The 11,367-nt window shown below is 42.4% G+C and overlaps 1 non-coding gene across 1 annotated transcript; it reads right to left on the bottom strand.

Moving 5' to 3' along the window:
• Positions 1 to 9,902: 9,902 nt before the first annotated feature.
• TRNAT-AGU (transfer RNA threonine (anticodon AGU)) lies at positions 9,903 to 9,975 on the bottom strand. Its single transcript has one exon. It is a non-coding gene; the product is annotated as a tRNA-Thr (tRNA).
• Between the last annotated feature and the right edge of the window lie 1,392 nt (positions 9,976 to 11,367).

Raw genomic sequence — 11,367 nt, 5'->3', positions numbered from 1 at the left:
AGCAAAACCAAAATTTATACTGTAGCAACCTGACAGCCTCTGAGAACATCTCTATGCTCAGTATCTCAAACTTTAAACTTCCTTCTCTGAACGCTTCATGCCAGTTTTTGCTCTGTGGTCTTAGCAAGTCCCTTCACTACCCTTTATGCTCTCCAGCCTCTGCCTCCACACACCCACATACTTCATTTTCCTCCTTGTTGTGCGAATTTTCTAACAAAATTGCCAGCACGTGGCAAGGTACCCAATGGAGTAGCACTAGTTGTCGTGTTTTTTTTGTTTTTTTTTTTTGCTATTTTCATAACAAAGGCATTTCTCATCTCTACAGAACCTAGAACGGTTCTCTTGTAAGTAGTTCCTTATGAAATATTTGTGAAATTGAACTGAAAGTTGATAAAACACATAAAATTATCTTCTACAATTTCTGGCAAGTTTTAATTAAGGAGAATTTTAAAATACTGAAACTGGTCAAACTCGTACTTCCCAATTTTTTAATTAAAATTATAAGGCAGCATCAGCATATATGTCTTACATCTCCTGCGTATTTCTTTTGGAGAACTCAAGTGTTTGATATTTAGCCTTCTTGTCTGGCTTTTCATCTTTCAATACAAAACATACTGGTTTCAGTCTTCTGATATTTCATTGACAAACTGGAACCATCTATGTTTCCTAAAAGATGAAATGAATCCATCAGCATATACGAATGGTTTAATTAAGAACTCCTCCTAATTTATATTCTGCTGACCAAGTTACATGTGTTAAGACCTTCCTATTGATTTTACTATCATTTTCTTCAATATTTTAAATGAACAAGATACCCTGTAGCTCAAGTGATTTAGTAGCCATTCCTTCTCTAGAGTTTTTAATTGTCTCCTGAAGTGTAACTCTAAGGTCTTTGTCATTAGTGTGGGGCTTCAGTCGCTATTTACAGCATTTAATTACATTCTGAGTTCTCACAAGTTGATAGATAGCAACTAAACTTTTGTAGTAAAATAAGCGTTTTGTTTAAATTTAATTCAGAGCTCTGCGTGAACGTACTGCAGGTGGGACTAAGTTAATTTGCTTGGGTTTTAATTAATACACCACTGGAAGGAAGGGACACATAGTGACGCTTGTATGGAAGCTGGAAGCTGGAAGCTGGAGGTCAAACCTCAGTTCGATGTAAGAAATAAAACATTGCAGATCTATGTAAACCCCCTGTTTCTGCCTCGCTCCCCCACCCTTCTTCTCTCCTTCTCTTTAGAGAATAACTTCTTTCATAAAGTTGGTATCATTCTTATGCTTTAAATAATTAATCTTGCATGTTTTCAAACTTTGCATAAATGGGACCCTACCATGCATATGTTTTTTTCAGCTTCCTTCTGTTATGTAACATTTTGTTTTTGAGGCGTATTATGCATGTCGATGTGGCTCTTATTGATTCATTGGAGATGCTTTGCACACATCTGTATGTATAACTGAATCACAGTGCTGTTGCCATTTTCTGTTGCACAAATATATGATCATGTATTTTTCCATTCTCCTTTCAGTGGATTTTGAAATTATGTCCAGTTTTTCGCTTTTAGAAACAATGCTTCAGTGAACAATTTCACACGTGACCTTGAGAGAGAGGTTTTCTAGGTTAGAAACACACGTATGGAATTGTTAGACTTCAGCACGTGTGCGTCTTAAACCTGCCCTGTCTTGTGATGTTGCCCTCTGGAACGCTCAGCACACCAGCTGTGGGTGCAAGTCCTGTGTCTCCACATTCTCACTGCTTCAGGCGTCCCAAGACTACCCCCTGGTTGGGTGATTTCCTAGAAGGACCCACAGAACTCAGGAATAGTTTTTATCATGGCTGTGATTTACTACAGTGAAAGAATACAGACAGGATCAATAAAGGAAAAGGGGTCAGATCTGGGGAGACCAGGTGTGTGTGAGCTTCCAGAAGTTCTCTCCTGATGGAGTTGTACAGGACACTCTTATACCTTTGGCAACTAACTGCAGCAACGTGTGTGAAATGTTGTGTGTCTGGGAAGAGTTTATTGACTCCTGGGAGTCTGGAGATTTTAATAAACGCTGGTTGGACAGGCACGTGTTGCCTTTGTGACTAGCCACAGCTACTGAACTCCAGACCTGCACAAAGAAAGTCACTGTTCACTGTAAGTCACAGTGTTTGCACAAATCATCTAAACAAGCTGTTGCAGCATGGTTAAAGTATATAAAACGCTCTTATCAGTTAGTAGCCCAAGGAACAGTCCAACAGTTCCCAGGAGCCAGCCAAGGGCTGGTCAGACAAGCAGGCCCTCCCAAGAACGCACAAGATTTGATCAATCAGGCCCGCTGAGTTAATTTTTCTACACACTTGCCAACATTGATATTTTCATTTTAAACTTTTAGCCAATTTGATGAGTGTGAAATAGAACCTCATTTGTATTTTAATTCGCATTTTCTTGATTACAGGTGAGACTGAGTGAATTTCCTCTTCCATGAATTGTCTGTTCGTATTTTAGTTCCCCCTTTTTTTTTAAATTAGGATTTTGGTATTTTCCTTATTGACTTGCAGTTCTTTCCACATTCTGAATGTTAGTTTGGATATGGGTTGCAAATACCATTGCTCTATCTGTAAACTGCCTTTCCCTTGTATTTCTAGTTTTTTAAGTTATTTTCTGGGAAATGGTGTTGAACGCTAGAAAAAAATTTTCTTCATTCATTGATGTATTAGTTTCCTGTGGCTGCTGTGACAAATTACCATAAACTGAATCGCTCAGAACAATAGAGATTTATTCCCTCACAGTTCTGGAGGCCAGAAATCTGAAATTAAGGTGTCAGCAGGGTTTATGCCTCCTAGAGTCTCGAAGGGAGACCTCTCTCCCAGCTTCTGGGATCTGCCAGCAACCCTTGATGTTCCTTGGCTGGTAGCTGAATTACTCCAACCATAGAATCTGTCTTCACATCGTCATCTCGGCTCTGTCTTCTCTGTGTGTCTCTCATAAGGATATTTATCGTTGAATTTAAGGCCCACTTGGACAATCCAGAATGATTTCCTCATCCCCCAATCCTTAACTTAATTATACATGCAAAGACATTTTTTCCAAGTAAAGTAACATTCAGAGCCTTGGGGATTAGGACAGGGGCACATCTTGGACAGTGGGCATGTAGCCCACTACAGTGGAGATAATCTTATCATTTGCTCCTTTAATTTGTTAATGTAGTCGATTATATTTATAGATAGTCTAACTTCAAACCATCCTTGCACTCATGGGATGAATCCTACTTGGCCCTGTGCACATGTGTATATGTGTGTATGAGCCAAATTCAGTTTTCTTCTGTTTTATTCAGCATTTCGAACCTGTGTTCATAACTAAGATTAGACTGTGATTTATTTTTTTTGTCCAGTTTTGATTTCAGTTTCCTATGAAATGATTCAAGGAGTCTTCCCTCTCCTCCCCCCTTGAATCGTTTGTGTAAGGCAAGGGTGCTTGCCTGTCAAGCCCACTTGGCCTTACTGGCGCTCAGTGTCCTCATGGGTCAAATGAGGATAATACTGGTACCAACTTTAGGGGTGGTGAGTGCTTGGTAAGATTGGCCATTGGTCCTGAAGATGACACCTGTTTGGCAGAACACCTGACTTGGCAGTTGTTGATGCCTGCTGAAACCGTCCTCTCTTGAGAGTTCTCTGACATTGGCCCACTCTCAAAGTGAGAAGTGGCTGGTTTAGAGGAAAGAAAATTGGACTAGTAGTCAGAAAATATGATATGGTGGTTTATTGCCTGGGTGATTTTGATCAAAACACTTATCCTTTTCTTTCCTGTTTTTGAACAGTTTTGTCTCTACCACTCTATGTATTGGGCCAGCATGAATATTAAAAAAGAGTTCCAGGGAGATTATCTTTTACAGAAATAGCTCTAACTCCCACAAAATGTTCTTAAGAGGCATTGCTGCTCTCTGCTCCTTAGCCTGTCCTCTCCCTGCCTGAAGAAAGAGCCTCAAAGGTCACTTTGTCCCCATCCACTCAATTCCATCCACTCAAGAATAAACACTTACCTTATCCTAAGGTGACAAGGAACTTTGTCTATTATGGACTGAGCAGATTTAATTTGTTTTTCAAAAGGATTCAGGTTGATTAAGAACAATATTTAATGACTAGGAAGAGCTCACTGTGGATTAAAGTCCTATTCCACTCAAGGAACCCTGCTGATGTCACCATGTGCGTCCCACCAGCCCTCTGAGTCATGTACTTTCTCATCTTCATTTTATCCATGGGGACACCAACATTTGGAAAGATGAAACAACTTGCCAAAGGTCACAGAAATGCAGACATTTATTTAATTCTCAAATGTATTCCCAAATTTGATCAAGACTCGGACTTGCCAAAGAGTAGGTAATGGAAATTCCAGAAGGTCTCACTCAGAGAAGAGACTGGGAGCCCCAGGTATCTTTGAACAGCCCATGTGGTGAGCTGGCGTCTGACCAGATGGTGGCTGGGACATCGTGGGGCCTGCTGGGGGAGTGACCCCTATTTACTATGTACCGTTCCCCATGCAGATCACTCTCAGGTACCTCAACTCCCTTGATCTGAGCATCAACACTAAAGAAATATAGACACCTGAGCTCATCCAGGAGGATCCAAAGCACAGGTTCAGGGTTCTCGTCCCCAGCAGTCATTGCCTAACTCAGAAAATGGGAGAAAGGACAAGACTGTGAGCATCCTGTTAGTAAAACATGAGTGAAGACCCTAACCACACCTGGAAATTTGATGCATAAAATATGACAGTGACTGTGCAGCCTGCTCCGAAGGTCAACAGACCCTTCACTGGTGTTCCCCAAAGCTACGAGGACTGATTAATGGGCCTCATTAGCCGGTGTAATCGGGCATTAGGAGAGCCGCCACTTCTGCCCCGATGGGAGTAACAGTTGCCAACTCAAATGTGCAGATCAGCCTTGTTATTAATGAGGCTCACAAAAGTTTTAAGGCACTTTCAAAAATTACAACCTAACTCCTATTTGGGTTGGTTAAAAGAGAAACGAAAACAAATTGGGCTGTCAGATTGGGTAGCCCCTTACAACTGGTGTAAAGGATTCAGAGAAGGTCATTACCTCAGTTGAGGAAGCCTTTCCTGCTCAATTTCTTAACAATGGTAATGAGGAAAATAAATGTGAAAGGAATGGCTTAGTGATGATATATGTCATCCCGAAGCCATTTCATCACAGGGTGCCAGCAGGTCTCAGAGCCTGACAGTATGGTTCTGGAAGGCAATTCTTCAAGTAGCCAGGACATTTTAATTGCTGTTTGTTTAAAATATCATCTTGCACTTAACTAACCTAATTTCTGTAGCCACCTCTTTGGCCTTCAGAGTGCCCTACACAGAATTTCTTTGGAATCAACACTGTGATATATCCTCTCATCAGGGTTGGTCTCGTAAATGTTTGTTGAATGACTCTAAGATTCTGGAGTTTGTAGATCAAGTCTGATTCGGTTCTGTATTTCCATATGCTTGGGTAAGGTTTGATGAATGCATATGAATGTTCTGGAATGGAACATTAGCCTAGATTGCTTTCTGTGTCTGCGATGGGGTTTGGGATACAAAGATGCAGAGCATATGGCTCCTGCCCTTCAAAATGATGACCATCAGAATTAGGATGAAAGACAGGTTTTATGTAACGTGCCCGCATCACTTGGTTGGCTGGTTGGTTGTGGCTGCCTGAGTGTGTGCTAAGAGAATGTTGAGACCTAGTCTGGAATCAGTGGGAAAAACACTGTGATCAAATATAACATCTATCGTGGGCGAGTGGGGAGGAAGCTGGCAGAGTGCTGTATATTTTCCATCCCTGGTTCAAAGAGCATAAATAAACAAAATGCAATATAGCAAGTGCCAAAGAGTAGAGCTATGTATACAACGCTTGGTGGTAATTCTGTTGAGGGCGGGAATACCTTCCCTGTTCAGGGCCAGCGGTGGTCCTGACCCACTGTGGGCAGGCTGTGCACATCTTGGGGAAGGTGGCAAGCATCATGGTGCAGTTCAGACATGTGCTGGCAGCTGGGCTACAGAGATGTTCCTGAGAGCCAGGCAGAATAGCTTTGTGGTCGCCGTGTAACTGCACACCCTCTTCCCAGTGCTGACAAGCCCCAAGCACTCCTTGGTCTTTGTAAGCTGTACAGAATTTGTCACATCGAAGAGTCTGCCTTTTAGAACCAGATGAAGGAGTTTTATTTCTTATACCTAATATGCATTTTTAGAAGGCCTTCAGGTTTGTTGATGGGGACAGATTTGAAACTCTGTACACTGAAAAGCTTACCACACCACCCAGTGTATGGAATGCAGAGTAAGACTGACCTTAAATCGTAAAATAATTTATTTTTCAAAATGCATGAAGCTGACATACCTGCTGAAATTTAAAGGGCTTCTTGCTGGATTTTAAAATTTCTCCTCTCTCCCTGCCTTGCTGGTGCCCAGGGTATGTACTTCTTTTGCTCCTTGGATCATCCAGTTCTGACTGTGGACGTCCCTCTCACACAGGGGTGGTGGGACCAAGAACGGCATCTGATGTCACTCTTATGGCCGAGTGCCCAGATTCACTCCTTGTTTACCTGTTCTAATCCAGTCTCTGAAAAATATACTTTCTAGAAACTCTTGTCAGTGCTGTTCCCAGTGGCTTTTTGGCTCTGCTCTCACAGACAGTGAAGAGGTCGTCAGCAGATGATGATCAGAACAGGATCAGGAGATGTGCTCCGCACCCAGAAGGAGCTGTGGTTCATCTTGACCCTCTTCTTTCAGGAGAGCTGAGGCTTCCAGGGAGGGCCATCTCCTGGTGGTCCGGTGGGCTTCTTGGCATTGCTCCCACCCGGCATTAAAGCCATCTCGAGTCCTCAAAAGACCGTAGCAGCCGACCTGCTTGGTTGAAACTAGGCATTGGGGAAATTCCTTGGCTCTAAATAGTTCTGACTGTAACACTCTGAAAAGACCGATTTCTCCCTCTAGGTATCAGTAGATATAAAAAGTTAGCTCCACCTGCCACCGCATCCTTGAACAAAGAGGACATTAGCATCCAGCACTTCTCACATCCACCCCTGGAAGAGCAGGGTTTGGCATGGCTGGTGGCTACCGATCCGGAAAGGAGAAGCTGAGGTCTGGATGGAGATGCTCCCCCTGCCTCTGACTTCTTGTTTTCCCAAGTGGTGCCCCAAAAGCCCGTCTAAGTTCATGGGAATCTGACCACTTCTGCTCAAAATCCTCTACTGTCTTCCCATTTCTCTTGATGCAAAAACCCCAACATTCTCAGAATGGCCAACCAGGTGGCAACAGCCTGGTCCCCCTCTGTGAACTCACATCTTGCTCATCACTTTGCTCCAGCCAAACAGGTCTCCTGCCCTAAGCCTTTGTCACTGTCTGTTCCTCAGCCTGGAATGTTCCTACCCACCGTGGGTAGCTCCCTATCCTCCCTCACTTTGTGCTCAAATGTCGTCTACCCAGCGACGTCTACCCTGCCCTGTGTTTTACATTGGAAGCCTCTTCCCCACCCTCATGCTCCAGCCCCATCCTTCCCTGCTCTAGATTTCCCCATGGCTTTCGTCACTGTCCATTTCCATTTACTCTGTTTCATTTACACGTTTGTTACATTTGTTGTTTGTGGTCCCCGCTTGAAATGCAATCTCCACACAGCAGGCTTTTTGTCTGTCGGTTTCTAGATGTATCCCAGACCCTCAAATGGTGCCCGGCGCATGGGAGACCCTCAGCGAGTATTTGCTGAGTGAATGAGTGGCTGCATGAACGCACACGCGGCTGTGGGGTCAGGGAGTAACTGTCACAGGGGACTGGTGGGGGTGTCTGGAAGGTCTCAGTTACCAGGATGCGACTTCTGAACTGGGAGTCTTACAGACAGATGGAGCTGTGGTGAGGAGAGAGGAGTCGGGATGCTTCTCAGGCAGTGGGAATAGCAGTCATCAAGCCATCAGGGGCCAGGAAAAGAAAATTAAGGGAGCACACTAGTTACAATGACAATTTTATGACATCGAAGTAAGTATGCCTATCCCCAGACTCCTTACCTTAAATGATTCATCGTGTTCTTATGAAGTTCTCATGTCTTGTAGGTTTAGCTGAATCTCAGTCAGGATTCCTTGGGTTTGCAATACTGCACTGAAAGCCAAATTCCTATCAGAAGATTGAAGTTTGAAACCTGAAAATGTGGGGTATTGTCACCCGTTTCAGACAGATTCCTAAGATACTCGAAAGCATGAATCTATACGTCTGAAGCTGTGCAGAGACTCAGATTGGTTCGTATTTGTTCTCATGGGGAAAGGGCATGAAAATGTCTATTAAGACAACTGATTGGCGGTGGAAATCTCCCCCACCCTCCACCTGCGGCCTTTTAGAGGACAGAACCTGGCTGAGTTTGACGACCTTGAGGCTGCATCTCCGAGGAAAGTGGCAAGAAGCAAATGGAATGTTGGCTTGAATTTCACCCAGATATCATAGATGAAGTGATACTCTCCAAATTTCTTCAGGATTATAGAGAAAATTAAATTAAAATTTAGGAATTCTATGTGTGAAACTTAAGCAGTGACAAATTCTACAAGGTCGGGGTGTGGCATAGTTAGAAAAAAAAAAAAAAGCGCTAGGTTTTAAGGTCTATACCCAGGGTTACAGTCCTGGCTTCATCCCTAGGACCTTGGCCAAATGCCTTCACTTTTCTGAGCCCAGGTGGTCGCAGTTACAAACAATAGGGTTGTTGTGGGGAAAGGCCCTGCACAGGTGCTCAAAAATTACTAGTGAAATTGGAATGTGTGAGTTACAATTCAGGCAGACATGCATGAATGTTTTGTAAATAAAAAAAGACACTAAATCGAGAAATTATGAGTCAAAATGATGGAATGCAGAGATTATAGAAAGAGATGACAGTGACTGGAGAACACCGTTTTATATTCCCTAATGTGACTGATGAAGTTGGTATTCATTACTACAGCCCCGACTCACTTGGGATTGAAATGGGATGCCATATGCCTTGCCGGGGGAACAGTCATAATTCATTACTGCTAAAGGAAAATCATTAGTATGACACATTGCCAACAGAAGGAACACAGTCACAAAGCTCTAGAAAAATAAACAGTTCACGCGAGAGCTTCCATTGGTCGGAATGCTTGAGTGATTATGATACCGTGGCTCATTTTTCATCCTTAACCGGTCAGCAGATATTGGACGAAAAAAGCAGGAAGAGAAATTTTATGTTTAGGGAGAAAAGATTGGAGCGCTGTGTCCTTAACTGACCTATTTATAATCTCTTTGCTGGGCAGCCTGTCCTTATCTTTGGCTGACCAGAATCCTAACTCCTTCTAGTATTTGAGGAATCCCCCACCTTCTGTGGCTTGGGAGGTGTCAAGGTCCACTGGGAGAGGATGACAGAGCCACATCCTCTCTCTTGACGACCCCAGTGACAGAGAATAATCTCTGGTCCCATCTGTTTCCCAGGGTATGGGATAAAGACCAGTTTATGGCTGAACAGGGTTTGGGAATTACTTAGACGGATACTTGGAATGAGCAAGACACTTGTATTTACATGAAAATGTAAAGCAGTACGTTGGATTTAAAGAATGAAACGCATTGCTCTTTGAGTGTGACCTTGCAAGGGAATGAGTGACAGGATTTTGGCATGAAATGGGGGTGGATAATGCAAAGGAAAGGGCTCTGCAGATTGTAAAGTACTAGAAAAATGTTGGCTCTTTTTGATTTTCTGCCTTGCAGAATTGTTTACAAACCGCATGAGATAGGAAGTGCTTAAACTTGCTTTGTGGATAATACCAAGGGCTGACAATTGTGCAGGAGAATGAATGGGAAACCTCATGACCTTGCAGGAGAGTCTATTGGTGCTGCTCCTTTGTCTTTTTAAAAATTTTTTGGTGGGGGGCATAATTAGGTATATTTATTTAATGGAGGTACTGGGGATTGAACCCAGGACCTCATGCACACTAAGCATGCACTCTACCACTGAGCTATACCCTCCCGCCTTGGTGTTGCTGTTTTGGAGAGCAGTTTGTCAACCTTTAGGGAAACTGAAAACACACATAACTCTAAGACCCAGCAACTCCACTTCAAGGGAAATTTCTTACCTCACAAAGAGACATGTACAGGGATGTTGATCACAGCATTGTTTATAATAACAAAGGGTTGTAAATAAGCTATGTAGGCAGCAGTAAGAGGAATTGATAAACGTGTTAAGTGCATAAAAAGGAATATCATAAGCCATTAAAAATAGCCATTGATGTACCAATCAAGCCCAACAGAAAAAAAGACAGAAGCTTCGACCAGTCACTTTGCCAAATGATCAGTAAACATATAAAAAGATTGTCAGGTTCATTGGTTAGCGAGGAAATTCAAATTAAAGCCATATTTATAGCTACAGCATTGGCACAGGCTTACCTCTGACACTATTGAGACTGAGAAGCTTGGTGCCACTGGAACGATGATTCTCTGCTGGGAATCACTGTTGCTTCAAACACTTTGGGCGACAATTTAGTATCATCTAGTGAAGTGGAAGATGCCCTCCTAACCCAGCAATTCCACTCTGGGGCTCCTGCACGTATGCTTAATTAAGAATTCTCAGACCAGCTTTGTGATAGTAAAAAGCCAGAAACAACCCAAATATCTGAGGATGGGAAATAGATACATAATCATGCACGGCTATGAAAATGTTATTACAACATTTATAAGCATCTGCAGGAATGAACCTCACATACATACTGTTGAATATTAAAAAGTTACATAAGAATATCTATAATTCCATTTACATAAAGTTGAAAAGCATGCAAAACTAGACAACATGTTGTTTTGGAGTATATAACATATGTGGCAAAACTAATAAAGAAAGGTAAGAAAATAATAAGCAAAAATTTGGGATTTTTGGGCTATCTATTGGGTGAGGAAGTTTGGTCGGATCGGGTCACCTTATTTCTATGGTACTGGCAACAGTCTAATAGCAGGTGGTGGATCACCGGGTGTTCATTTTATTGTTAATCTCAATACTCTTTATATACATATTAATATCAATAAGTCTTAAACATGTAATATTAAATGAAAAAAGTAAAAAGCCAAATGATACACCCAGCACAATCCTGCTTGTGGAACAAGCATAACCCGCACTACTGTTAAGAATGCCTCTAGGTGTAAATAAAGCCACGCGGGGCAGCTATACGTGAAGTAAACAAGAGTGTGTAATATAGTAGAGTGGAAATAGAATTAAGAGTTGGGTGAAGAAGCCAAAATAAATACAATTTTGAAATATTATTGATAAAAACGGGGCTCTTTGTGAATTCTTGATGCTAATATGCTACCAACTGGCTTGAGGTGGGCATATTCACTGCCTTACTCTAATCCTATACATTTGAAATCCCCAAGG

This window comes from Camelus bactrianus, chromosome 11 (assembly GCF_048773025.1).
Source record: "Camelus bactrianus isolate YW-2024 breed Bactrian camel chromosome 11, ASM4877302v1, whole genome shotgun sequence".
Lineage (NCBI taxonomy): Eukaryota > Metazoa > Chordata > Mammalia > Artiodactyla > Camelidae > Camelus > Camelus bactrianus.
The sequence above is the reverse complement of the archived record's forward strand: the minus strand, read 5'-3'. Positions and strand labels throughout refer to the sequence as shown.